We start from the raw sequence: 26,212 nt of genomic DNA on the forward strand, positions 1-26,212 counted from the left end.
TCCCTTCCTACCCTAGAAACTATGAAACTATGAAACTATGGATATGGGGATTACAAGCTCTGAATTTTTAATATTCCTTAAGCATTAAAGATACTGATAACAGCAGTACATTTTTGTTACAAACTCTGAGTTTGTAAAGCTACTGTATTTACTTACCATATTTACCTGAATCCAAGAATACTTCAAATTTAAGATATCCCGCATGAGATTCTGAACATGTAAACTTTATAAAGTTGTTATAACTTTCCATAAGTATAGCATATATAGAATCTAATTATTGGAGGGTTGCCTTTAAATTTACTTTTCCTGCTGCTCCACTGGGAAAAGTAGTAGCGGGGGGGCAGGCAGTGGGGATTCAGGCCCCTGCCCCTTGCCCCTGTTTCACCCACAACTTTCTGCCTGCCCCTCATGGTATCTGCATGCCTGTAACTTGCCCCGCCTGCCGCCTGCTCCCCGCCCCCCGACCACTTGTTCCCTGCCCATCTGCACCCCCTCCCCTGCTTGTTCTCCCTGGCATCTGTCCCCCCCACCTGTAGCCACTGCACCCCTGCTTGTACTCAAATCCAAGAACAGAGGCCTTTCTCCCCATGTTGAATGGGAAAAAACCTCCTCTTGGATTTGAGTAAATATGGTACATTGTGGTCAGGTAAGGCAGAAGCAAAACAGGTTTGAGTCTGCTCTGACTCTGTGTTCAGGAAGGGTAGAAAAATGTGAAGCTCACCTGCTAGCTTGTTCACAGAGCTATGATTAAATTTTGTAACACTGCTACTGCTGGCCTTGTATCATTTGTATTGAGATTTATTAGTTGCTAGCAGCAACAGTCTGGAGAGTCCAGTGGGATATGGGCATTAAAGGACAATATTGTTCAATACCTCTTAAGAAACCAAAGTAAATCAATATTATAAAAACACCTCTGTTTTCCAATACAGCTGTAAACTGGGATTCATTATTTTTATTTGTTCACTTACTAATTCAGTTTCCATGTTCTGTATTGTTTTTATGAGTCCATGTGACTTCCTGTCATATGAGCACCATTAATTCCCTGGCTCTTGAAGTAACCTGTTTTATCTATAAAGGTCTTCATTCTGCAGCCCCTTTCTAAGAAAACTTCTTATTAAAGTCATTGGGAGGTCTTCATAAGCCAAAGTCTCTAGCTACAGTGTAACATGATTATCTTTGATCAGGCTGCCACATAAATGTGTGTTTTGATTCTACCTTTTCACTGATGTATTGTTATGTGCTGAATACATTAACTCTGCACTGTGCCTGAGGCACTTTAGAAATGTAAATGGGATTGACTGAAAACCAAAAAAAATGTACATTTGATTTTTACTTTCCTATAGTCCTCTCCATAACTGCTTCCTGTGTGGAGCTACTGCCACAGGAATGCTTTTTTTCTGAACATCTCTTTTCTTGCCCCACCTCCTATGGATACCTGTAAAGGTCTCTGCAGTAAACAGTGGTTTAGTTCTAGAGCTAACATTTTCCCCCAGAACCCAACACTGCTTCTGACAAAATAGATTTTTGCTCTATCAATTATCACTCTAAATTAAATAATATATCCATCCTCTCAACAATATGTTTGTATAAATATGTCTGCTATCTCTTTTAAATTCTATCTAAATAAAGCGTTTTCCTTTTTTTCACTGCAACTACATTACAGCGGAAGGAGGCTTATAAAGTAACACATCTCCCAACCAAAGGATATCTTTAGCATAGAGCAGGCTTGTCCAACATACGGCCCACGGGTCACCATGCGGCCCTCCAAGCTGTTTTCTGAGGCCCAAGGCGCTGCAACAGGAAATGAAAGTAAACACTGTACTTTCATTTGGGGGGTTGGGGGGGGTGACGTGATACCGCTTCCTGTGAGGTCTTTGAATATGGCTTGCTGGCCCACTGGGTGATAAAAAGTTCATGATCTGGCCCCACATTCCAAAAGGTTGGACACCCCTGGATAGAGGCTTCCCTAGTATAGTTGGCCCTATCATTCTTTCTCCACCTCAGTTTTGTTAGAGAGCAGCACTGAAGTCTGACTATTCTTGTCTCCCATCATAGCCTGCAGAGAGCAGCTGTAGCACAGAGGATGCTCTAATTCATTGCTGAAAAGACCCACAGTATGTGGAGGCGAATGGTGAGCTAAGGCTACCTTTGTCATCTCTTCATTTCCTACTTCTGTTTTGGTCTAGTTGAGCTCAGGAAGGATGCAAAATCAGGCTCAGCAGCTGCAGATTTAACTTTTCTGAAGCATGCAAATACATATTTGTAGTTGAGCTGATTTCTCAGCTGGCCCACTGATGCCACCCCACTAATGGTATCCTCTGCCCATTTTTGTATGTGTTTCTTTTCTTCTGTATTAGAAATAATATATAGTTTCATAGTTGTTAGGGTCAGAAGGGACCTCAATATATAGTCTGACCCCCTGCCTTGGGCAGGAAAGAGCACTGGGGTCATATGACCCCAGCAAGGTTCTTGTCTAGTCTCCTCTTAAAGTCCCCCAAGGTAGTGGAGAGCACCACCTCCCTTGGAAGCACATAAAGTGAGTGAGTGTGTGTGTGTGTGTGTGTGTGTGTGTGTGTATACACATACATATATATACACTGTAGATTCTATGTTAACATTATCCATTATAATGGACTTAATAAAATAACACTAAAGGGGCAAGGCAGCAGTAGTCGAAGTTCAGCTTTAGTGCTGAAGAGAACATTTAACCTACCAAGATACCTCTATTTTCAGCGTGGCTAATTCACTTGCCATATCTTATGTCTATATCTGATGTCATCAATGTATCCAAGAGAGGATAGATTTTCATGGCTCAAAGGACAATTAATTGCCTTGTTTCCCTTTTAACATCTCCTGTCACCTTTTTCCTCCAAAGAAAAAACTGTTTATGTGACTAATGGTAAATACCAACCTTAGGTTAACAACATTTTTTCATTTGCTCCTCTCAAAAACTGTAAGGTTCTCATCTTCCTGTTAGAGCACTAGTTAAACAAGACTGAAAAAAATCAGCGTATATTTGATACAGTACTAACAACTCTGTGTCCCGCACACATTCAGTAAGTCAAGGTATTATGTGTCTACTTATAGAGGGATGATATAAGGTAAGTCAAGAGAGATGGCATCAGAATCTGAAGAGAATAAAGAATATGTTAATTTAAAAATACATTTAAAAAAGAGAACCTTTTGGTAAGGAAATGGTTACACTTTACAAAGACGCAAAGATGAAAATGTGGAATGACTGGATATAAGCTCTTCAGAGTCATATTTTTTAAAGTATTGGGCACCCCTTGCTGTCACTGTCCTCAGCGGAAATAGAATATTTAGTGAAGATCAAAGGACTAGTGAAGTTCCCATATTATTTATAATAGTATGTCTGTAAATACACTGTAGCTACACCACAATTATTGTAACTAAGGGACGGGTATGGATTTTTTTGATAGCTCCTCTTGCCATTTGAATAAGTAAAAGCCTAACTTCATGATAATATAGAGGTAGCATCAGTTTAGATCTATGCCAGCTCTTTGTAATGTTATATTTAAAGCTATATTGTGCAACACATAGTCACTACAGTTATTAGAAAGCTAATTACATAACAAAGGTACACTCGGCTCATTTTATGCAAATTTGTTTTGTGTGAATTCGCTTATATGTGACGACCTTATTTACACCAGAAATTTGCTTTGTGCAAGAAAAATCCAATCATATGCGAGGTTGGCCAGCAATGAGCTCCCTGCAGGCTGGCAGAGTTCACGCCTGCAGGGAGCTGGGAGGAAGCAGAAGGAAGATGGTGAGACAGGGGGTGCCACGTGCATGTACAGTGCATGCATGTGGTCCCAAGTAGCCTCGAAGGCAGCTCTGGCAGGTAAATAGAGTAGAAAAGGGGGATTGAGGCCCCTGTCGGGAGGGAGCCGGGCAAGGCTGGGGCCGCTGTCCACTCAGGGGGTGCTTGGGGCCTGGGGCTGCAGTGTGCATCTGCAGGGCCCCAGCAGGGAGCAGGATGGATCCTCCGGTGGCTCGTCAGGGGAGGACTGGCTCCCCACTGCTGTGCGTACTTCCAAGCGGAAGGGGCGGATGCACAGGCGCAGTGGGCCCTGGCCCTGATCCTGGACCTGGCTTAGCTCCCCTCCCTGCCTGGTCCCAACACACCACACTACACTGCCCTGGCCATGCTCCTTCTGTGGTGCGGGGCTGAACCCCTCAGAGAGCAGCAGGAACAGGAGGCGCATCCCCAAGGCATTGCAGGACGAGCAGCTGCCATTCCCTGCCACCCTGCTTCCCTGTCCCAGGTGCCTCTCCAGCCCAGCGGGCACAACCCAGGTGCTGCTCCAACCCAGCTGCATGAAAAAGCTACAAGCTCCCTAGTGCACTGGGTCATGCCCACCAGGCTATGGAGGCTCGGAGGCTGGGAAGCAGGGAACAGCAGGGCTGCGTGGAGAAGGTGGTCTCCCCACGCTGCCTCAGAGATGCACCTGCTGTGTGTGCCGCTGCTTGCAGCGTAGAGCTCGCAGCCTTTCCCTGCACCAGTTATTGTATTGTCTGATCACTGTTTGAATTTGTCATCGTTTGGGGGGCAGTATAGTGAGGCTGGTATGTATCCCGATTACATGTAATGATGGATTCGCTTTATGCATGGTTTTTTTGGAACGCAACCCTCGCATAAAGAGAGACCTGAGTGTACTTCTGGTTACCCTCAGATTTTATGTAATTACATCTTTTTGGAATACAAGTAATTTATTCACAACCATCAGTGTAATTAAACCTTAAATATTTTTCATATGTGCTTAGTGTTAAGAAAGTACAGTGTAAACACAGTGCAGTTAATATATAGGATTCTAAAAATTCAAAACTGAAGGGGATAAAAGTAGTGCAGCAGATATGTCAGTTAGTTCTAAAACCAAAAAAAATTCCTTCTATGCAAGAAAGGAAACATCTTTCCTTTTTCTGCAAGAATGTAATATTATTCAAATAATTATTTCTTCAAGGCAATATGTGACTTAAGTAACTATTGGGATTTCAAGACTCCAAAGTGTGAATGAGTTGCAGTGCATATGTAAAAAATGGTAAAGTGGCAACAAATGGTCTCTATAGTATAATTTAATTTCCTGCATCATAAAGGTTGTCCCTATGTAACTCATTAACCCATGCATGTCAGAAGATAGTCTTATGAGACTTGAGTTTCAACATGCCACTCAAAATCAAGCCATCCGCTGGGAAAGGATGCAAGAAAGTTAAGCAACATTAGAAAATGAGCAGAGAGGGAAAAGAATACTAATTAAAGGAAATGTCTTTGGAATGTTTGCTGCTGCTGAATCTAGCCACAAAATCTGGCAAATAAACTCCTTCCACATTGTTCAGCTTGTCAAGTGCATGAACAAAGAAATAAATCCTATATACTTTCTATCTTCAAAAACCATAAGCCATGTACAATAGACTAATAGATACACATCACTCCTTAAGTCTCAGTGCAGCTGCAGCACATATGTATAGCTGTAATCTGCTTTTAAATAATTATACCCACTGAGATGTTACAGGTAGAATCAGAAGTTATCACACAGACTAGAGCATAATGCAATTGTGGAAGGATCCTTATCTCCCACTGTATCAGTGTCACCATTCCCCATCCTGCCTTCAACACATCCCTTCTCCCCAGTCTCCCGTCCAACTGCCATAACAGCCATAGTAGAAGCATTCACGTCACAGCCCTGTTAGATTCCAATTAATCTGCTCAATTCTGCTAAATACCTTGTCATCACAATCTCAAACTCTGGAAAAAAAACATCTAATTTTTGACAAGGACACAAGAACAAGTGTCACTAGAACAAACTAAACATGGGCTTATAATGTACAGTCCTGATAGCCCACTAATTCTAATGGAAAGCCAGTAAAAATCAAAATATGTAAGAAAATGTATAAATAGTAGGCCTAGCGTTAAGGTGTTAAACACTACTTTGAGCCAACCCATATATCTATGCAGAAACAGATTTCCATTAATATTTAGTTGTCCTCAATGGTCATAAGCTACCACCCTTACTCCCATGGTTACTACAGCAACTTGCAGAGTCGGGTGTCATTCTGCATGAATAAGAACAGTGAAATTATGTTCTACACAGACTGAGCTGAAAGGCCTAATGGCTTAACCTGAAGTACTGGATTGGTCAGGCTCTAATTCAGGTTTCCTTCTTGTTCTGGGAGAAAAAGTTCATGCTGGAGACCTTGAAAGGATGCAGCTGCCACCTGTTTTCCTAACTCACCACTGAGCAGCTACTCTAACAAACAAGCTGGGGCAAAGCAGACCCAAAGCTCAGTGTGCTTCATTTTCTGCCCCCCATGTGCTTCCTCCTGGGGAAGAGAGGAATAATTATCACTGGACCTGGATCTAAGATCCAGACAGACAGAGAAAAGAGGAGGAAGGTTTCTTCCCTCAATTTTCTGGCTCAAGGACACAGCTTATCCTTGAAAAATTCAACACATATTAATCTGGTAATTATAGGAATGACCTAGTAATGCTGAGGCCAGTACTTGAAATGCTGGTTAGGCCATACTATATTCTCATAAGTCATGTAACACAGATGGCCAGCAGTGTATACACAGGTGTCATCTAACCCTTTTAATCTTTTCTTTGGCATTTATTGCAGCAATGCCAGCTGAAGTTGAAGATAATTATTACCCATATGGATGTGGGAAATAAATATTTAACTTACCACCATGGCTATTGACTTAGATCACTGTGCTAGTATAAGTCTGTGCCACTATCAAGTATCAGTATTAACATTACCAAGAAGATGACAAAACAAACTACCTGTCTTACAGTAGAAACTGGCTGATTTCCCAGGCTTGGACTAAGTGTATGACAGAGCTGTGGTGTAATACAAGTGTTTCAAAAGTCAGGTACAGCAGATCTCTGTTACCAAGCTGCTTTTTCCACCATAAAGGCTATTCCATAGTTTTTTGATCCTATATGAGCCTTTCATTTCCTAAAAGGAACATAAAATATACTGAGCTGATATTGCCCAAGAAATGTGATTCATGGCACAACATGATATGGTCATATATCAGTGACAACATTCTAGTCAGGTTTTAGGTTCACTATCTCTGCTATTTTTAACACAAACATGGTGTACTAGGGTGCCTATACACCTGCTCCGATGAGTTCTAAGTAGAATGCGTCAGAGCAGATGCTCCATCATGCCTCACTGTCATGTGTCCCACATTTCAAAATGGCAGCAGGGGTGCTTTAACTAAAACTCATTGAACGAGCTTTAGTTAAAACCTCCTGAGGCCATTTTGAGATACAGGATGCTGCATACACATGATGTTGTGGCATTTTAATTAGAGTGGCTGTCTGGGAGCCACTCATTAAAATGCCTCTTTCCCATCCCACATGTATAGACGCCCCTAGAAAATAGTTAAGTACTTGCTATTAAGGCATTTCTATTAACAGTATTTTTTAGAAAATAATATTAGTTTAACACTTTCTATATTGTGGTTTGTCTGTTTTATAATAATATAGACCCACACACCATACATATAAGTCTTAACTTGAGGGGAGTTATATTTACATATAGATGCCTTACTTGTATTTTATTTTTCTATGATTATTAAGATTTAATGGAAGGGCATGAGGACCCATATTTGTGGGGGGGGAGAGGTGGGGGAAGGGGTTGTTTGGTTGCTTTCCTTAAGGTTCTGGCCTGTTCTTCAGAGTCACTTTCCGTTTTTTCAAGTGGAGCCCTTACGGGGTGAAAGCTTGTCTACTTGAACTGAGTGTGACTAGTGGAGTGGTGTCTACCCCCATTTGTGAACAGCCTCAGCAGTATTAGGAGCAACAGTCTCTCAGTTGAGGTACCCATTTAGTCTCATATCCCTTCATAGGTCAGCTCTAAATGAAGCTCTACCAGTGTCCAGATTGCCTGGGGAGGCTGATTTGTTTGGATGGGCTGTAAAGCTTGGTTCTTTTGCTCTGGCTCTTTGGCTAAAAACAGATATTTAATTAGAGGTGGTCCTGATCTGTGAGTAGAATATGTTTTTTCACATATAGACTGTCCCTGGCATGAATGGCTATGACTGTCCCAGAAAAAGTATTATCTAGAATGCTTCAAAGGTACTTAAAGTGGGACAATGGGCTGTACATCTGTAGGATGCTAGGCTAAAAAGCTTTGCCACAGGAGAAATTCAACATATGGCTTTTCCCCCTTTGTCTTAACAAGACAAGCTGTGAGGGAAAGGAGACAAATGATAATATTTCTTAGGTGCCAGCCAGAAACAATGCCAAAGTGAGAAGTCAAAACAATTATACAAATCTTCATATTATGATTGTGTCTTTTCTTTCTCATGTGTTTCAATAAGATGTGAAATTAAATATTAATACTTAATTGGTATCATTGGACATTTGAATTAAAACTACCTTCAAATGTTCAAGCCTCTGTGAGCTATTCATTTTGTGTCTCTGATGTCTCCAGCAGTTTTATTACTGCTTGGTTCATCTTTTAAGGTTGTTTTGCTTTCTTTCATTTTTTCTTTTTAGAAGCAAAAAATATGAGGGCTAACTGCAAACTTAAAGTCTGATGTCATCATGACTTTGAGATCCAACCTGCTTGCTAAATGTTCATGCCTTAATCCATGTCTCTTCAAAGACTTGTTCAAAATCCTCTGACAGGAAGTCTACCGGAACACAAACAATTTTATTCTGAATATCTGCATATCCCATGGCAAGAGGTATGTCAAAAGGACAGAATTTGACTTCAGCTGAAGGTTAGGAGAGTACATGTATGTTGCCTTCAATTTTAACTCCCTATTGAACTCCCTAAAAATTGATGATGAACAATTTTTTTATCATATTTAACTGATTTTTCTAGATTAAAATTGGCAGCACACTTCATTCTTACATCCAAAAAATTATATATATATACAAATTATATATATATATAAAAATATAATTTTTTGGATGTAAGAGTAAAGCGTGCTGCCATTTTAATATAGAAAAATAGCAAGACCCACGTATCAAAAGTTTGGAAAATATTGCAGTAGATATCACTAATGCTTCATGGAGGGGATTCAAGAGCATTAGCCTTGCTAGTCAGATGTTGATTTGTTTGCATCCTATTTATGTTTTAGTCTCATTGAATTTGATTTGGCAGCTTTAAAGGCATATCTTTGGGCTTGCCAATGTCTTACTTGTTCCTGTTTTGATCATTTTAAGTATTTGTGAGATTGTAGTTTGCTCATTTAGTTAAAAGTGGTGATTGCAAACACCTGCTCTAAACTGTACTCACACTGGGCAATACTTCCTTGTTAAATACAAGTTGTAAATGATTTGGCAAAGCCTGTGGCGTATAGGGCAGGTTACATACGTACAAAACCCATATCTTCCACCTTCAGGGTGTGGGGTGTTCAGTGTTGTGTCTATGAAAAATCTGCCTTTGACTGTAGGAACAGCAAAGTTAGGCTAGTGTTACTGTTGGCACAAATTCGATTGAAATGTTTATATTTATTGCTACTATGATGAATAAAAAATATGTAATTTTTTAAAAGATTATTCTGACTACTTGTGTGTGCTTGTTCATGATGGATTATTTGCTACTTGGTGAAATAATTTGGCAAGCATCTTGGATCTCAAAGTCATGATAAGATCAGAATCTAAGCCTCATTTTTTTTTCTATTAAATCAATAGGCGGAACAAGAGCAGAGATAAGGGTATCATCCTAAAGTGAACCATGGCAAATTCTGGGAAATGTTAACTGGGAAGGTACCTCTGCTTGTCTCTGCTTGGCTCTGCTCAGGCTAGCAAGTGTGCTCTCTCCAAGCCATACCTAAATCAAAGGGGATATTTGTAGATGATAGCCTCCAGAAAGGGTTTAGAATTTGTTATCAGCTGTTGCAGGTGGGCACAGATTGACTGTTAAAAACTGCATACCAAGCAGACCAAAGGGCTTGCGGGAGACACTAAGCATAGTTATTTAAACAGCACACATGTAGGTACCTTGCTTTAAATCTGTTTCTCTGGGTACTTGCTGATTTGATATGATTTTTGACAAAAAAAACCATAATTTGCTTTGAAGAAGGTACCTCTGCTTATGAGTTCCTAAATACTACCACTGTCTACAGTGGGAAAGGTCTTTGGTCCTGATAGTTCTCATGACTGGAAAACAGGGGCATTGAGTTGTGTAAATCAGAAACACAGTCAAAAAGTGATTAGGTCACTGGGAACCACCCCAACCTGAGGAAAGGATAGAGGGAAGGGTACCCATTTACAAAGGGTAGAAGAACTAAATAGAGTTTGGGAAGAGGCAGCTACCTGGGAAACATGACACAACTTTGATATCTGGAATCAGCAGAAGCAATCCTCTTAAAACTTCTGTTTAAAGAACAGAAATAAAAAGGGTAAGGGGCATGGACAGATCTAGGATTTTGTGAAGTGGGGTGCAGATGGGGTGGTACATCATCACATATAACACAGCACATATTTTTTTTCCAGGTAAAAAGAAGCTAGGACTTTTACTAACATGCTAGCTTCCTAGGGCTATATTATTCAGAGTACAATCAAAACAAGTATATCTTTATTGGAATGTGAATTAGTTTGGTATATCATGTCTCATGTATAAAAAACCACAATGATGTAGGCAAAACATAATCAAAAGAAGTTGTTTCATTAGTCCTTTAGTCGTTAGGATTAAATGTACATCTCTTTTTCAGCTTCATTCTAGCCTTCTTGAGCATCTTAGCAGTGAATCTGATACTTCACTGAAAATTATATCCACACTTGAGATAATGTTTTCAGCTAGAGATAAAAACAATCTGCAGGGCTGTGAAATAGGACCCATGTTTTCAGGAGCAGCTAACAAACAGCAGCATTGCAGAAGTAAAGGTAGCTTGATTAGTGGAACATCAAGACAAAAAGGAGTAAGGATTGTTACCACCTGTGGAATTAACATTTTAAAAGGAGTCAGGTGGATTATAGTGAGCCATGAAGTGAATTTACTCCCTTGCTGCTGTCTGACTTCAGATGCTGCTGCCATTACCAGGTAGTTGGTATTAGACTTTGGGTAGACCAGGAATCAAAGTGGGGTATGACTGCACCATTGTACCCATCCTGGATCTGCCCATTATAAAAGGAACTCTAAGAATTACCGGCAAGTTTGATTTAGGTTTATTTATGTACATTCATATTGTCCTAGTGGTGTTGAAAAAAAGTTTATATATAGCTTAAGTGTGAGATTAATTTAATACAGACCACCTTGCTCCCAGAAGATGAAAACACTGACTATTCCAGGTCAGTCTTCTGAACATCATTGGTGTTGCGTGACTGGTGGGGATAAATTACAGGCAGACAGCTGGTAAGTAAGATCTGGAGGAAAAAAGATAAATGAGAAACTCAACATATAACCTTATTGAATAATAGCTAGTGGTTTGGGGTTTCATTGTTGTGCATATCCGGGGAATCTTTTTTAATTTGACATGTATAAGTGAATTACATCTGTAAGTTGCTAGTTAGATTAGCTTGTGGCCTTACAGGCCTGGCTCTCACTGTGCATCTCTGCTATTGTATTGTAAAGTCATCAGGCAGCCTTGTTGAAATGTTTCATTTGTAGTTTTTTTCCCCCAGATATTGAAGCCCATCAACAATTAATGTGGCTGGTTATTAGGAGAGCGTCATATGTTTATATTTCTCCTGGGCTAAAAAATGAAACACCCATAATATTTAACATAATAGCTTGACATTTAAATGTCAATTAAGTGTTTTTTAGAGCTGGTAGCAATTCCTACAGGAACACGCCATTTTTATTATTAAAATGGTTTAAAATGCTGTATTATTAGAATGGCTTAAAAAGTGAGTTGTAATTTCAAGTTATTACCACAGTTGTGTTCCACAATTTAGCACCTCTTTCAATGATGACATTTATTTTTTTTAAAAACTGAGATTGCTATTGAATATCTATATAGATCTGATTGTCATAACCTGTAGTTAGCCGGCATGTGGTTTGGTTATATTGCATGGATGATATTTGTTTGTAGATGTCCTGGGGCGCATATACATGTAGTAACTTTCTGACAGTTAAGCCAACTTAACTTTTTAAAGTTAACTTAACTGTCAGAGCATATACACATATGTGGATCAGAGTTGACTTAAATGCAGCACAAGATAATACATCTCCAGGGTGTATTATCTTGAGTCGCATTAGTTAAGTTGACTTAGTTCACAAGATGGCTGCCACCATGTCAAGGAGCTGTACATGTGTCCACTCTGATGTGGCTTAATTTAAGTCTATTTAAGTCAACTTAGGTAAGTTTCCTTATTTTAAGTTAACTTAGTATGTGTGTACACATAGAAATGGTATCTTACGTTGGTAGCTGTTTTTTACCTCTATAAATAGGTTGTAGGTTTACTCCCAGTGGGTCTGGCCACTATGGAGGTTCAAGAGGAGGGAAATCTGTTCTGGAAGCCATGGAGCAATGTAAGTCTGCCATTCTAGCTCAGAGGTTATAGAGTTCCATCACAGCTCTAATAAATGAGCAACCTATTTTTCATAAACCTCTGACCCAGTGGTACTCAACCTTTTTGTCCTGCAGGTTGGATGAGTGGCACAGGTCCAGACTGTGGTCTGAATTGGGCCCCACTCTGCCTTGGCCCCATGCCACTGAATTGTGCCCCCACATGCCTCCAACTCTGCCTCATGCTAGCATACTATGCCCCACACTGCTTCTGGCCAACTCCACATGTCTGGATCAGGCCCCACCCTGCCTCAGTTGGCCTCTATGAGCCTAGATCAGCCCTGAGCACCTGGATTGGCCCCTGTGCTGCCTCCTTTGCTCCTGCTCAGGCCCGCGTGCCCGGATTTGGCTCTGTACTGCCTCCAGTCATATCTGCATGCTCTATATAGTGTGCAGGGCCATGCTATCTGGCCCATTGGGGTCCCCGCAAATGTAAAAAAATTGACATCAGGGGAACGACAATTAATGCTGTCACCGCTCCTCTGCCACTAAGGTTTTGGATCTGCAGAGAGCCCTGTGGGAGAGATGATACAGTTACATAGGCTGAAATTGGCCCACAGGCCAGGGATTGAACACTCCTGCTGTGACCCATTCCTTGCTCCCAACTTCTCCTTAAATGCTAGCAATTAGGAGGTACCTTAACACTACTCTACTATGTAAAAACTAAGCATCCTTTGCTTAGCTCTCCTAATCCTGTTCTCCTTTCTGTGCAGTTGCACCAAACCATCTCTTTTTTGCAGGAGGGAAGCTGGGTACCAATAAAGCCAGGAGCAAGAGTCACCCTTCTAGTTTTATGTTCAGCAGCTCTCTGTTAAATTTTTCATGATTACAAATTACCCTATTCATGAGACTACTGAATATACTATGTTGCATGAAAGTTTAGAGGGGACACATGGTATTATTTTCTGACGTAGGGGGAAGAGTTAGATGTGGTGGTAACATTTTAGAAAGAAGCAGTTTGAAGCGTTTTGAAATCCTTTATATATTAGCTATTTGCTTTGTTAAATCCTGAAAACATTAATCTGTACACTAGCAGTAACTTTGCTCATTTTTAAGTAAATAAAATCATGTTTTAAAAGAAAAAAAGTAAATGTAACTATGGAGTCGCTAATCATGCCTATCAGAGCTGATTTATAGGAAGATGACCTGGGTTCCTTTTCCTTAGAAGAGCGGTTGTGGGTAACACTACTGAGAACAGTAATAATGAGCGTATCACCGGATATTCCTTGAATATAAAGCTATGTATTGAAGTAGAACTCAGACTGAGGGAATCAAAGCCAAGATAATGAATCCACCAAGTTTTTTAGGAGTATACTAACTTGTGATGAAAAACATAACATTCTATCCACTTTTATACTAAACACAGGCTTAGACTAACACTGTATTTCTATTTTTTGTACCCCTATAGCCTTGCTGGCACATCATTTTAATTACATGTTGGTTGTAGATTTTCAAGACCTGGCAATGTTTATGCAGCAAATCAATTGTGCAGCATAAAATAAAACCCCGAATTTCTCAATAGGCCACTCATTTAAAAAGAGTTCAATATGAGTGAATTCACATGGTGAAGGCATGTTTCCAAGGTTTGTTTCTTTGCTGACATTTGTCCACTAAGATAGCTACTTAAAGAACGAGTCAGAAAAAAAGTTTCCTTATTATTTAAATATGCCTTTACATAAATCTAAACTAGTATCATGCCTTAAATTCCTGTTGAGAACAATTAAAACAGGCCTTTAAAATACACTAGGATTTATGTTTACCCTACAGGGCTTTCTGAATATGTTTAGGGATGACAAGAAATCTGTACCTGGCTATAAAATAATGAGTAGATAATTATATAAGGGAAAGAAAAAGGGAATAAATATTTCAGTAATGCCTGAACAAACGTCCTAAATGCCTATTCATATTTGTAGCAGAAAGAAACAAAGATTTTTTTTTAAAATCCCTAAATATGAAGTTTCTAAAGAAAATCTAAAGAAGAAAACAGTGGCGTTGAAGTTAATTAAGTATTATACACCTGCAGTAAAAAAATTCTAGTACATATATACTCAGTTTCAAGTTTGACCTCTTCTGTCTCTTCCCCTCAAAACTGCATGCTCTGGTCCCATTTATCTCATCAGAAATACCAGTCTTCCCCCCTCAACCTTCCAACCTCATGGTCCAATGGCTTGGGAACTGGCTCCGTGGTTGGACCCAGAGAGTGATAGTCGAGGGAACTGTGTCAACATGGTGCATGGTGACCAGTGGCATCCCCCAGGGCTCTGTATTTGGACCAGTACTTTTTAACATATTTATAAAAGATTTGGATTCAAGTATCAGAAGCGGACTGGTTAAATTTGCTGATGACACCAAACTATGGGGAAGTGTGGTCACACTAAAGGATAGGCTGGAGAGTCAGGCCAACCTGGACAGGCTTGCAAGGTGCGTGGATCAAAACCTGATGGCATTTAACACTGAGAAATGCAAGGTGCTCCACCTTGGGGGCGGGGGAATGCACATCATAGTTATAGGCTTGGCTGTGCTACACTCACTAGCACCATGACTGAAAGGGACTTGGGGGTCATGATTGACCACAGGATGAACATGAGGCACCAGTGTGATGCTGCAGCCAGGAAAGCAAATGCAATCCTGGCTTGTATCTATCAAGGCATATCAAGCAAGACCCAGGAAGTCACCTTCTCACTATACTTGGCCTTGGTGAGGCTGCAACTGGAATACTGCATCCAGCTCTGGGTGCCACGCTTTAGGAAGGGTGTGGAGAAGCTTAAGAGAGTCCAGAGGAGAGCCACGTGCATGATCAGAGGACAAAAGAACAAGTCTTATGAGGAAAGGCTGAGAGACATAGGACTCTTCAGCCTGGAAAAGCAAAAGCTCAGGGGAGACTTGGTGGCAGCCTATAAATATATTAGGGGTGCACACCAGGAACTGCGAAAACATCTGTTCACCAGGACACCCCAAGGGAAGATGAGGTCTAATGGTCACAAACTCTGGGAAGACCATTTTAGACTGGACATAAAAAAAAAAATTCTTTACCATCCAAGTCCCCCAAGTCTGAAATACACTCCCCCCAGAAGTGGTGCAAGCACCCACTCTGGACACCTTTAAAACACACTTGGATGCTTATCTTCCTAGGATCATTTGACCCCAGCAGACTTCCTGCCCCTTGGACAGGGTGCTGGACCTAATGATCTTTTGAGGTCCCTTCCATTCATAATGTCTATGAATCCATGAATCTATCCCAGTTCAGGGACAGACAATAGAGTTTGTGTTCACAGTTGCTTTATGATATTGGTTTTGATTATGCACTCACTTTTTTGCCTAAGTCATTCAGGCTAGGAACAGAAATTATACAAAACATGTATTAACCACAAAACAAGCCCTTTAAAACTGTAACAGAACAGACATTCACAGCATGTAAAGTGCTTTACAAATAGAGTATCCTGCTCTAAGTTAACCCTGGATGGATGTGCTTTATGTGCTTTATGTTAGAACAATTTAACAAACGTTTGTACCATATCCCATCCTGAGTTAAGGTAGGTTGCATTCTCCCAGCATCCCAGGGGCCCCTTGCTTGGCAACTCATCTGCTCTGGGTGAACACTGGCCTAGCCTTACCCCCAGACTGTCACACAGAGGAGATAGAAAATACTCTGTCTCCTCTCTGTGTAGCCAGGTCGGGGATAGGGGAAAAGAAGCCCCTCTGCCTTGAAGCCTCCCACAGTTTACTGGCTGAGGTCTTTACCTGGTCCACATGGACTCCTAGTGGCAGTTCCCAGCATGGCAAAAAGCCAAGCTGGGCAACCTTTGCTAAAGCTTGTGGCTGCAGCTGGCAAGGGGCTGGGGCAGGGAGGGGAAAGGTGCCAACCTGCTGCACAGACCTGGTCTGCCCCCCCCACCCGAGACCTCAGTCAGCAAGCTGCAACGGGGGACCTTGAAGTGGGGAGCTCTTTTCCCCCTCCTCCCCTACAGCCTCTTAACAGCGGCAGGAAGATGCAACATGGGGCTACCTGGTTCAACTTTTTGCCATGCCAAAACTGCAGCCAGGGGTGAATGGAGCCAGCCTCCCCCCCCACACACACACACACCATGAGGGCACCTCTACAGCTTGCTGGATCAGGGGGTTGGGGAGCTGGTCCAGGTCTGTGTGGTAGTGGGGTCCACTTACTTGCCTGCCCACAGTTCCTGGTGAAGCAGGAAGCCAGATGCGCATCCCTATGCTGCAGCTTCTGGCTGCAGTTGCCAGGAGGCTGGGACAGGGATGAATGGAATCCACCCCCAGCTACATGGACCCAGCCACCCAGCCTGCCACATGCCCCCCCACAAGCCAGCAAGCTGCAGTGGGGGGCCCTTGCGGCAGTGCAGTTCCCTTCACCCACCCCACCCCGACCTGCCCTGTCCTGCCCCAGCCTCCTGACAGCTGCAGCATGGGGCTGCCTGGCCTGGCTTTTAGATGCACCAGAACTGCAGCTGTAGGTTAATGGAGCTCTCCACACTGTGTGGACCAGGCCCAGCCACCCATCACTCCTCAGCCAGCAAGCTGTGGGGGTGCCCTCGCAGCAGTGGGGGTTGTTCACCCACCCCCTACCCCAGCCATAGCCACCAGCTGGTGTGGGGGGCAGGGGTGGGGAGAGAAGTCACTCTGGCAGCCTCCTGAGAGGCATGCAGGAGTGCCCCTGCCTGCTAGCCTTGGCCAGTGTAGAGCACTTCCTTACCCACACCCCAAGGGCAAGTGTCTGTTATGTTCACTCCTGCACTAATCAAGAGCACTTTGTTAGACCACTTCCACCTTGGGAGTTTTGAATTGCTGTACTTAATCTCAGTGAGCAGAGTAGATAGTTTTCCAAATGGTCGCCCACAAGGGGTCAGCCTGCAGCCCATGGACTCTGGAAGCTGCTGTGCAGCACCTGTGCAGCAGTGATCCAGTCCCTGACATGGCAGGCAGTGTGAAAACTATTTACTGCTGGCACTGCCCATGCTGCCCAGGAAGGGGAAGGGGAGGGGTGGCTGTTCACTTCTGGCATGGTCTGGGAGACAGGGGGCCACCCCTACAATGCACTACTGATGCAGTATGTAGTCAAAGGCCTGCATGGAAGTTAAACGGCCCTGGAATAGATTATGCTCACTTAGGATACATGCAGATATTACTTAAGATCAACCTAAATGCCAATCTGTGGAGATGGTGGGGGGTAAATTGTTCATAGATTCATAAACTGTTAGGGGCTGGAAGGGACCTTGCAGATCAATGGGTCCCCTCCCCCCCTCCCCACCCTAGGCAGGAAGACAACTGGGGTTAGGTGACCCTAGTGAGGTGTCTATCTAGCCTCCTCTTGAAAACCTCCAGGGTAGGTGACTGCACCACCTCTGGAGGGAGTTTATTTCACAGTCTGGACACCCTGACTGTGAAGCAGCTTTTACTGGTATTAAGTCTGAAGTGGCCTTCCAGGAGTTGTATCCATTAGTCCTGGTCTTCCCTGGGGGTGCCCTAGTGAACAGTTGTTCACCAAGCCTCTGGTGCACTCCTCTGATATAGCAATAAGCCACTATCAAATCTCCTCTCAACCTTCTCCTTTTTAGGCTAAAGAGGCCCAGGTCCCACAGACTTTCCTCATATGGCTTGCCTTGCAAGTCCCAGATCATATGGATGGCTCTTTTCTGGACCCTCTCAAGTTTTTCCATCCCCTTATTGAAGTGTGGCACCCAGAACTGGATGCAGTGCTCCAGCTGTGGTCTCACCAGTGTTGAGTACAGCGGGAGTATCACTTTCTTAGTTTTACATGAGATGCATCGGTTGATGCATGCCAGCTTGCTGACCACCACCTTGCACTGATGGCTCGTATTTGTATGACGGTCAGTCATTACCCCTAGGTCCCTTTCGGCCGTGGTGCAAGTCACGCTGTCACCACTGAGTCCGTATGTATGTTGAAAATTGTTTGCCCCCAGATGGAGCACCTTACACTTGGAAGTATTAAACTTCATCTGGGTCCAGTCTACCCAACTCTCAAGCCTGTCCAGGTCTGCCTGTATCTGCAACCTATCATCTGACGTGACCACACTGCCCCATAACTTGGTGTCGTCCACAAACTTGGCCAGCAAGCTTTTCACTCCCATATCCAAATCACTGATAAAGATGTTGAAAAGCACCAGTCCAAGCACTGGCCATGTTGTTCCAGGATGACACAGATCCATTGATGAGAACTCTCTGGGTCCTACCCTGTAGCCAGTTTCCCACCCACTGAACTGTCAAGCTGCTGAGCCCACAATTTTCCAGTTTTCCCACAAGGATATTGTGGGGTACTAGATCAAAAGCCTTTTGGAAATCTAGGTATATAACGTCTACCATGTCTCCCATGTCCAAGTGGTGAGAGATCTGGCTGTAGAAGGAGGTGAGATTGGTAAGATAAGACCTACCCAGGAAAAAGCCATGCTGGTTTTCATTCAGAATCTTACCTTCTGCGAGCGTATTGCACATAGATTCTTTAATAAGCTTTTCCAGGAATTTCCCTGGGATAGCAGTTAGGCTGATTGGCCTATAGTTGCCCGGGTCCTCCCTCTTCCCCTTTTTGAAAATGGTCACAATGTTGGATCTCTTCCAATCCTCAGGGTTTTCCCCTGTGTGCTACAAATTCTGAAAGAACTTTGCCAGGGGTTCTGCAATGACCTCAGCCAGCATCTTCATTGCCCTCGGAGGCAGTTCATCTGGTCCTGCTGACTTATAAATGTCTAGCTTTTCTAATTGGCATTGCACCCACTCAGAATCCACAGTGGCAAGGCTGTCAGTCCCGGCACATCCCCTATGATCCTTATTTCACTTCACTTTCCCCTTGGTTTGGTGAAATACTGAAGCAAAGTGAGTATTCAGGAGTTCGGTTGTTTCCTGAATGATGGTTACCAGCTGTCCTGAGGTGGTAAGCAGGGGTTCCACACTTCCATTTGTTTTCCTTCTACTGCCTACATACCTAAAGAAGGACTTCTTATTGTTCTTGACTCCTGTAGCTAACCTAAACTCTGTCACTGCCTTGGCTTTCCTGATCATTTCCCTGCAAGTTGTACAGTCCTCCTTGAGGACCCTCCCTCGCTTCCACTAGCCCAAAGCTGCTTGGCTTGATCTAAGTTAGTTCACCTAACTTAGATCAGATATGGATTAACCCAATCCAGGAAAAGTCTGCACACTTTTAGTGCTGGGAAAGCCCTGTCGCTTGCCTCAGACCCTGGGCTGCACTCTTCATTATCCTCCCCCTGTCCCCCCAACTTTGACCAGACTGTTTTTAGCTCCCTGATGTACCTAGCACATTTCCAGATGCCAGGAAAAGTCTGTACATGCCATTTCCAATTTATGATCACACAGCTTAAAGTAAGCTATGCGATCATAGACTGGGTGCATCGAATATTTGTATGCAACCTAATTAATTGTGTAATCAAGACTGTATTCTAATGCATATGCACAAGGAAACCAAAATAAGGTTGCACAGGCTAGATTAATCATGGCATTTCCTAACTGTTACAAGATTAGTGTTACAATTTACATGATGTTCTATTTAACACAATTATTTGTCTAATGTTATATGGTACTCAACTGATGTGATGTTGGTCTTTTTATTCAGAATCATTCCCATTACAACTATGCAGTCCTTGGAAGTCTTCCATAACTTCATTGGATCAGATCCTTTAGTCCACTTGTGATGTGAAAAGAAAGTAATTCATCTAGTTACCCACCAAAAATACCCCATAGCTAGTATATGTTCTTTCAAACTTTAAAAAATCAGGGTTCTTGAGCTCTTAAAATAGCCTTCACTGAGCTCTCATTGTAATGAGATAATAGCATAGGATGCAACGGTTAGTCTGATTTTTTGTCAGCTGTGCCAATTAGTAGTTTTTATGCTATTTTCAAGCTATGTACAGTATGAAAATGATTGTGCATTTTATTTCATTTGTGTCTCAGGAACTTAAAGCAGATATGTTTATATACTTATAGTCTGTGTGTGCATTGAGGGTTCATCTACATGTGCTCTTAGTGCAATGCAATAAGCTCCAGTGCAGTTTGCACCTGCGTTAGCTGCTCTTGGGTGCAGCATTTGGCACTTGTGTAGACTGACACTTTATTGCGGTGCTAATTAGTCTACTCTGCAGTAAAGTGCACATGTAGATGCACCCACAGATTTCCTAATATCAAGAGTATTTGTCTCTGTCCTTAGTTTACACAAGTTCACTGCAGCATTTCATATGTGAAAAGCTATATTTCTAAAAGTACAAATGCCTTTTCGTTCTACTGTTGCCATTTCCTTGAAATGTATCTTAAATTTTTATCACGTTCTGTGATGCTGTTTCCCAATGGAAGGCTGAAATAACTATAACCAGTTTTCCAGTCTTTTCTGCTGAGCGGGGATTATAACAGGACAGATGTAGCAGAATCCCTTCTATTCAGAAAAAAATGAACTTCAGTTTTATTTTTTATTTTGTGTTATAGGTGGTTTAATTTTTGCATAGATTTATCAAAATATAAGTTATGTACATAGTTCCAATCTCAAGCCATTAGAGTCTGATCCAAAGTCCATTTAAGTTAGTGGAAGCTTCTATTTTTGTCCATCCCTTGAAGCCTAATTCCACATGTACAATCAACTTAAAATATGCCACTGTTCATTTTAGAACTCACTGAAAATGACTTATCTTCACTTCACTTGTATTATAATTACTACAGAGTAGATAATGTACATTGTCCTTTTCTTATCAGTGGTTTTAGAATAAACCCTGTAAAAACAGGACTTTCACTCAGGTGCTGCTTATGCAGAACAGAAACATAACACGTCATCCTGAAGGTATTTTAAAGAAACACAGTGAAATACTTTCTCGAATATTTATTATTTTATTGCAACATTTACTATTCTCTTAATAGGTAAGACTCTTTTTTTCCTTTTAGGTAACAAGTAAATTATGTATTGAAGAAATGGTGCCTCCCCCTAGGATTTTTTGCCATGAGAGGCACGGCTGCTTGCCCAGTAGCATAGCTTGGTGGGTGCAGGCAGGCAGGGAAGGGACATCAGTAATGCACCAGGGCTTCCCCTGGGAAGCCTGTACCACAGAGCTATTGCCAACAACCATGTGGTGTGATCTCCCTAGGAATTGCCCCTACTGGAGCAAGTTTGGTACTCCTTCTCTGTCTCCCTTCCCCCCCACACTTTTCGAGTATGCTACTGGGTCCTCACCATTGCAAGAATGCTCATAGAGGCTGCCATTCTTCTTGACCCCTTCCCTTCATACAATAGTGGGCTGCCCAGCTTCTATGGCTGAGCTGTACTTGTTGTAAACAGTCTTGGGGTGATAGGGCAGCTTTCTGGTGCCAGCACTTGGGTTGGGGGGCCTACTTGCCCCCCCCCATTACACTAAATGTATGAGAAATGAGTAAGCCAAATATAACTGCAGTTTCCACTATGACTTTTCCAATTAAAAGGAAGGGAGACCTTTGTGTGAAATATTTTGATAGGCCAACTTTTCTTTCCATTTTAAAAACAAACTAATAGAGGAATATTAAAATTTCCCATAGGACAGAATATTTTAAAATTTGTCCAGTTCTGATGCCAGATGATTAATATAAAACTAATATCACAGTTGTATGCTTTCCTCTCAGTCAAGAGATGGTGGGTGGATTTGATTCAGGGAGCTGTCCAAATATCTTCTGTAGTGCAGCAATGTTTCTGCTTTTGTATTGAAAATGCTGTGGTAGGTGCTTCTCTTTGCATCTCCATCTTCAATTAAATGAATTGAATATTAAAACTATGAAACAGGTCTCCCTAACCATGCTAGCAGCATTTTCTTCATCCTGTTGCTTGGAGCAATACTTTGGATTCTGTTATAACTCTTGCCCTGCTTATTAGCTCTGGGTTACTAGCAGTATTGTTCAATGAAAAATTCTCTTTCAGGGGAAAGAAAAGTTGAAATGAAAGCTATCTACAATCCCTAAGGAAAACAAAGTTAATTCATTTCAGCTTGTAAAAAATATTGAATTTCAGTTCCCAATGTGTTTTGCTTATTTTACTGTGGATTCTGCTGTATCAAATTTGCCCGCACACTCTAGCTTATGATTTGCTATCTCTGATCTTTCTGTCAGACTGATTGCATTGGTTTACAGAATGCAGCTTAAGTCCATTTTCCCCCCTGTGGCCAAGGTGGGAGTTCTTTTCAGATGCTTTAAATTTTTATTATTAGTATTTATCTTGGCATTGTAGCTGTGGTCCAGGATGTACTTTCTTTCTCTCTCTTAAAAGGAAACCAAGCTAGGATTCTAGCTTCAGACTGCTTTTGAACAATGCTTTCAGAATTCCACTTAATGCCAAGGAATTTTCTTGATTTCTGCCTGTGGAACTCTATATCCATTAAATGAATCATGTCTGAGAGGGAAAGCATGAAGGAGAAAGCATTGTTATTATCATGATGGATCAATTCAGAACGTTGCTTCCAACTTTGTAATGCTGAACATGCTATTTGTAACTAAAATGTTCAATTTCAGTGGCACCTAATAAACTGTATGCTGTCTCCAGCTTATGTAGATAAAATTACTCTAGCATTATCATCAATAATTGTCACCGTTGCCGCAAAAAGCTATTCAGTATTATTCATAGGGATTGAAATATAGATCCAGAGACTACACAAATTGAGAAAAAAGGTGTGACTGAGGTCATATCCCAGGGTCAGTTAATAGATTCTGCTTTCTAGCTTCTCAGTGGGGTGGGAGCAGGTTTGGAGAACTCCAGCCCAGGGAAATTTTGAGTCGTATTTCCAGCAAAATATGTCAGGAGCTGACCAATGTAAATAACTCACCTTGGAAATGGAAGTAAAAAGTTCCAACCAAAGATCTGGTGCAATTCAATTTTTTCTTCTGCCCCAAAGTGCAGGGATGAAGCATAGTAACAATGACTAGTATAGTAGTAACTGGTTCCTGTTGTGTACCTAGAACATGAGAGGTACACAGTGGACATTATTTAGGTTGCACTGCAAAGGGACCAATCCCATCCTGGGTATGTGGGCTTAAAATATTGTGGCCCAGCTGCACGCAGCCTTCAGAGGAGGAGCTTCCATTGATGTCAGCCTCCCTGCAGAAGCATTCTTAGATGTTTGGTGGTTGATATTTTACTTTGTGCACTGCTGATACTTTGACTTGCCTATCCTGTTTCTTCTAAACAGTATACAGGTCTTCCATCCTTCCTGTTAACATTTTTTAAAGCAAAGAATTTTAGACAGTGAGTGATATCACCTTTCTCTCCCAATGTTCCATCTGTTTCAGTGCTCAGAGAAAAGGTTGACAGCTATTGCAGGTTTCCCATGGTAAGCTTGATCATTATGCAGAACTCAGAGTGGCCTTAAGGAAAGGCACTGGGAAATAAGGTGTTTTCATTGATTATGATAGAAAGATTAAAGCCGGTGTTTAATTTACTACATCTGGTATAACATATAGTCCGGAGACTATGGTAATGGTGGCTAATTATTCACACGTATAATTATCAGCAGTCAGATATTTTCAACTTTTTATGAGCTAGATTTTGCATGCCATATTGAGATGCAATAAAGACTTTTTGACATTTATAGCAAAGAAAAATGTATTATAAACATGCCAGAGTATGAATACTGGCTTTTTACATGAGAAGTATATGATTATATGGATAAGTGACCACTGTGCAATTTCTTACTACAAAACTTCTGAGTGCTTACTAACCTAAGAATTATAATGTTATGATGGGGTAAAATAATTAAAGATTTTTGGTTTTCACTCTTGCATGCACTGGTTACCAAAATAACTGAAATTCTGCAACCTTCTGGCTTGTTAAATCAAGGAAAGCTGAAAAATATTTAATAAGTTGTGAAAATCAGCTGGTCGGACAGGTGTTTTGGAGAGTATGGGTCAATACTTTTTAGGGTGACTGATTATCAGTAGCAACTTCTATTTTGATTTAATATATATATACATTTTTAAATGACCAATTACGTTTTAACAGCTGATGAATCAGCCAGTGTTTTTGTGTACAATTCAAGAAGACTCTTGCAGGGAGCCAGTATGCTGACTAATAAGACCATAGCGGCAAGCTACACGACTAATTAATTAACTAGTTTTCACTGTAGCACTCTACAGACATTATTGTTACTTCATTCCAAAAGGGAAGTTAGAAGAATCAGGTAATAAACAAAAGTGTTTAAAATAAGTAAAAAGCTGGAATCAAATGTTTCCATGCAGGTTTCCCATGCATTCTCCTCCATATCTGTAGATATTGTAGCTCAATTTGTAATTTTATGATCAGATATTAATTATTACTTGCTTTATTCAGTGCACACAGCTTCCTTGTGCCTTTCTAAATACCACACACACCTTCCTCAGGACCATTTTTTAAAATATGTCCCTTTCTTTTCTTACTTTGTCACTGGAAATGGAGAAAAATGGAAAAGGCAAGGGAGGGGAAGAGCCAAGAAAAACAGCTTATTTAAAATTTTAAAAAATCAACTGGGGAGTGGGGGTGAGAAAAAACAGAAAAAGGAGAAAAAAACATTTATTGGGAATGTTTTATTTTTGAGAAAAAACCACTTTTTGATGAAAAATTCTTCATTTTAAATTGTTTGATCTACTCTAATTCCAACATATTAACAAGACAGTGTTCTTATGTATAGTACTATGTATTCCTTTAATTATACAAATCTGGTGTTAGAATATATGGTCTATATCTGAGCTGTCCAATTTCTGAGCACCTGGGGACTGCACACTGTATGGCACAGACCCTTTCCTGCCCCAGATTTCCCTGCTGCATAGTACCACCTTTCACAGGCTCCCCAGGCCCCATAAACCATTCTTCCCTGCCCTGCCCTGCCCTGCCCTGCCCCAGAGGTGGGGACAGGAAGCAGAAGCTGGAGGATGGAGGAAGAGCCTAGAGACCCCAGCAGCAGCAGCAGGAGAATGATGGAGGGAAGCAGTGCCTGAAACTTAAGCCTGGGGGGCCATGGGTTAAACCCTCATGTGCCACATGCAGCAAAAGGCTGTCAGTTGGACAGCCCTTCTCTACACTAAACTACTTTAGTCCCAGGGTTTCCCTAAATTGTCATTACAATTTATATTGTCTCATTATCAAGGATCTGGGTTTTCCATTTGCTGCAGAAAAACATGAATTTTTTCCTTTAAAAGAAAAATCATGGATGTTCCCCATTAAAGGAGAAAAATGCAGAAAGCTACAGGTTTCCCCTTGCAGGCTGGCAGCGTTCCAGCCCACAACGGGCTGCTTAGGGGTACGGGGAATGGGAGGAAAGTAATCAGAGGCAGGGGGTGCCATGTGCATGTGTAGGTGTGCACACGTGCACGTGGCTGGCAATACAAACCCAGGCAGCATGGCAGAGAGCAGCTCCTCCAGCTCCCTGCAAGTAAGTCTATTGAGGGGGGCATAGGTGATATGTGGGGAGATGAGATGTTGCAACTTGTGGGGAGATTGAAGTGGGAGCTCATGCCAAACCCTCATAGTGAGGGAGGTAGTGGGGCAGGGTTGTCAGCTGGGGCAGTGCACAGTGGCCTGGGGCCTGGATCTGGGATGGGAATGCACTGCCATGGGGCCTGGCCAGGGAGCAGGATGGAGCCACAGGTGTCTCATGGGGAGAGGAGGGAGGCAGCGGCGGTGGCTCCCTGCTACTGTGTACACTCCCAGGGAAGGGACGAGTGCCAGAGGCAATGCATCAGAGGGGCATATGGGGATTGTGCTCCA

The 26,212-nt window shown here is 41.9% G+C and overlaps 1 protein-coding gene across 1 annotated transcript in view; it reads left to right on the forward strand.

Annotated features, from left to right (window-relative positions):
- The window catches only part of KCNIP1 (potassium voltage-gated channel interacting protein 1), an 835,315-nt gene that overhangs the window by 146,420 nt on the left and 662,683 nt on the right, over positions 1-26,212 (forward strand). The window lies entirely within an intron of this gene.

The sequence above is a fragment of the Gavialis gangeticus genome, unplaced genomic scaffold (assembly GCF_001723915.1).
Source record: "Gavialis gangeticus isolate Ggan-Ray unplaced genomic scaffold, GavGan_comp1, whole genome shotgun sequence".
NCBI lineage: Eukaryota > Metazoa > Chordata > Crocodylia > Gavialidae > Gavialis > Gavialis gangeticus.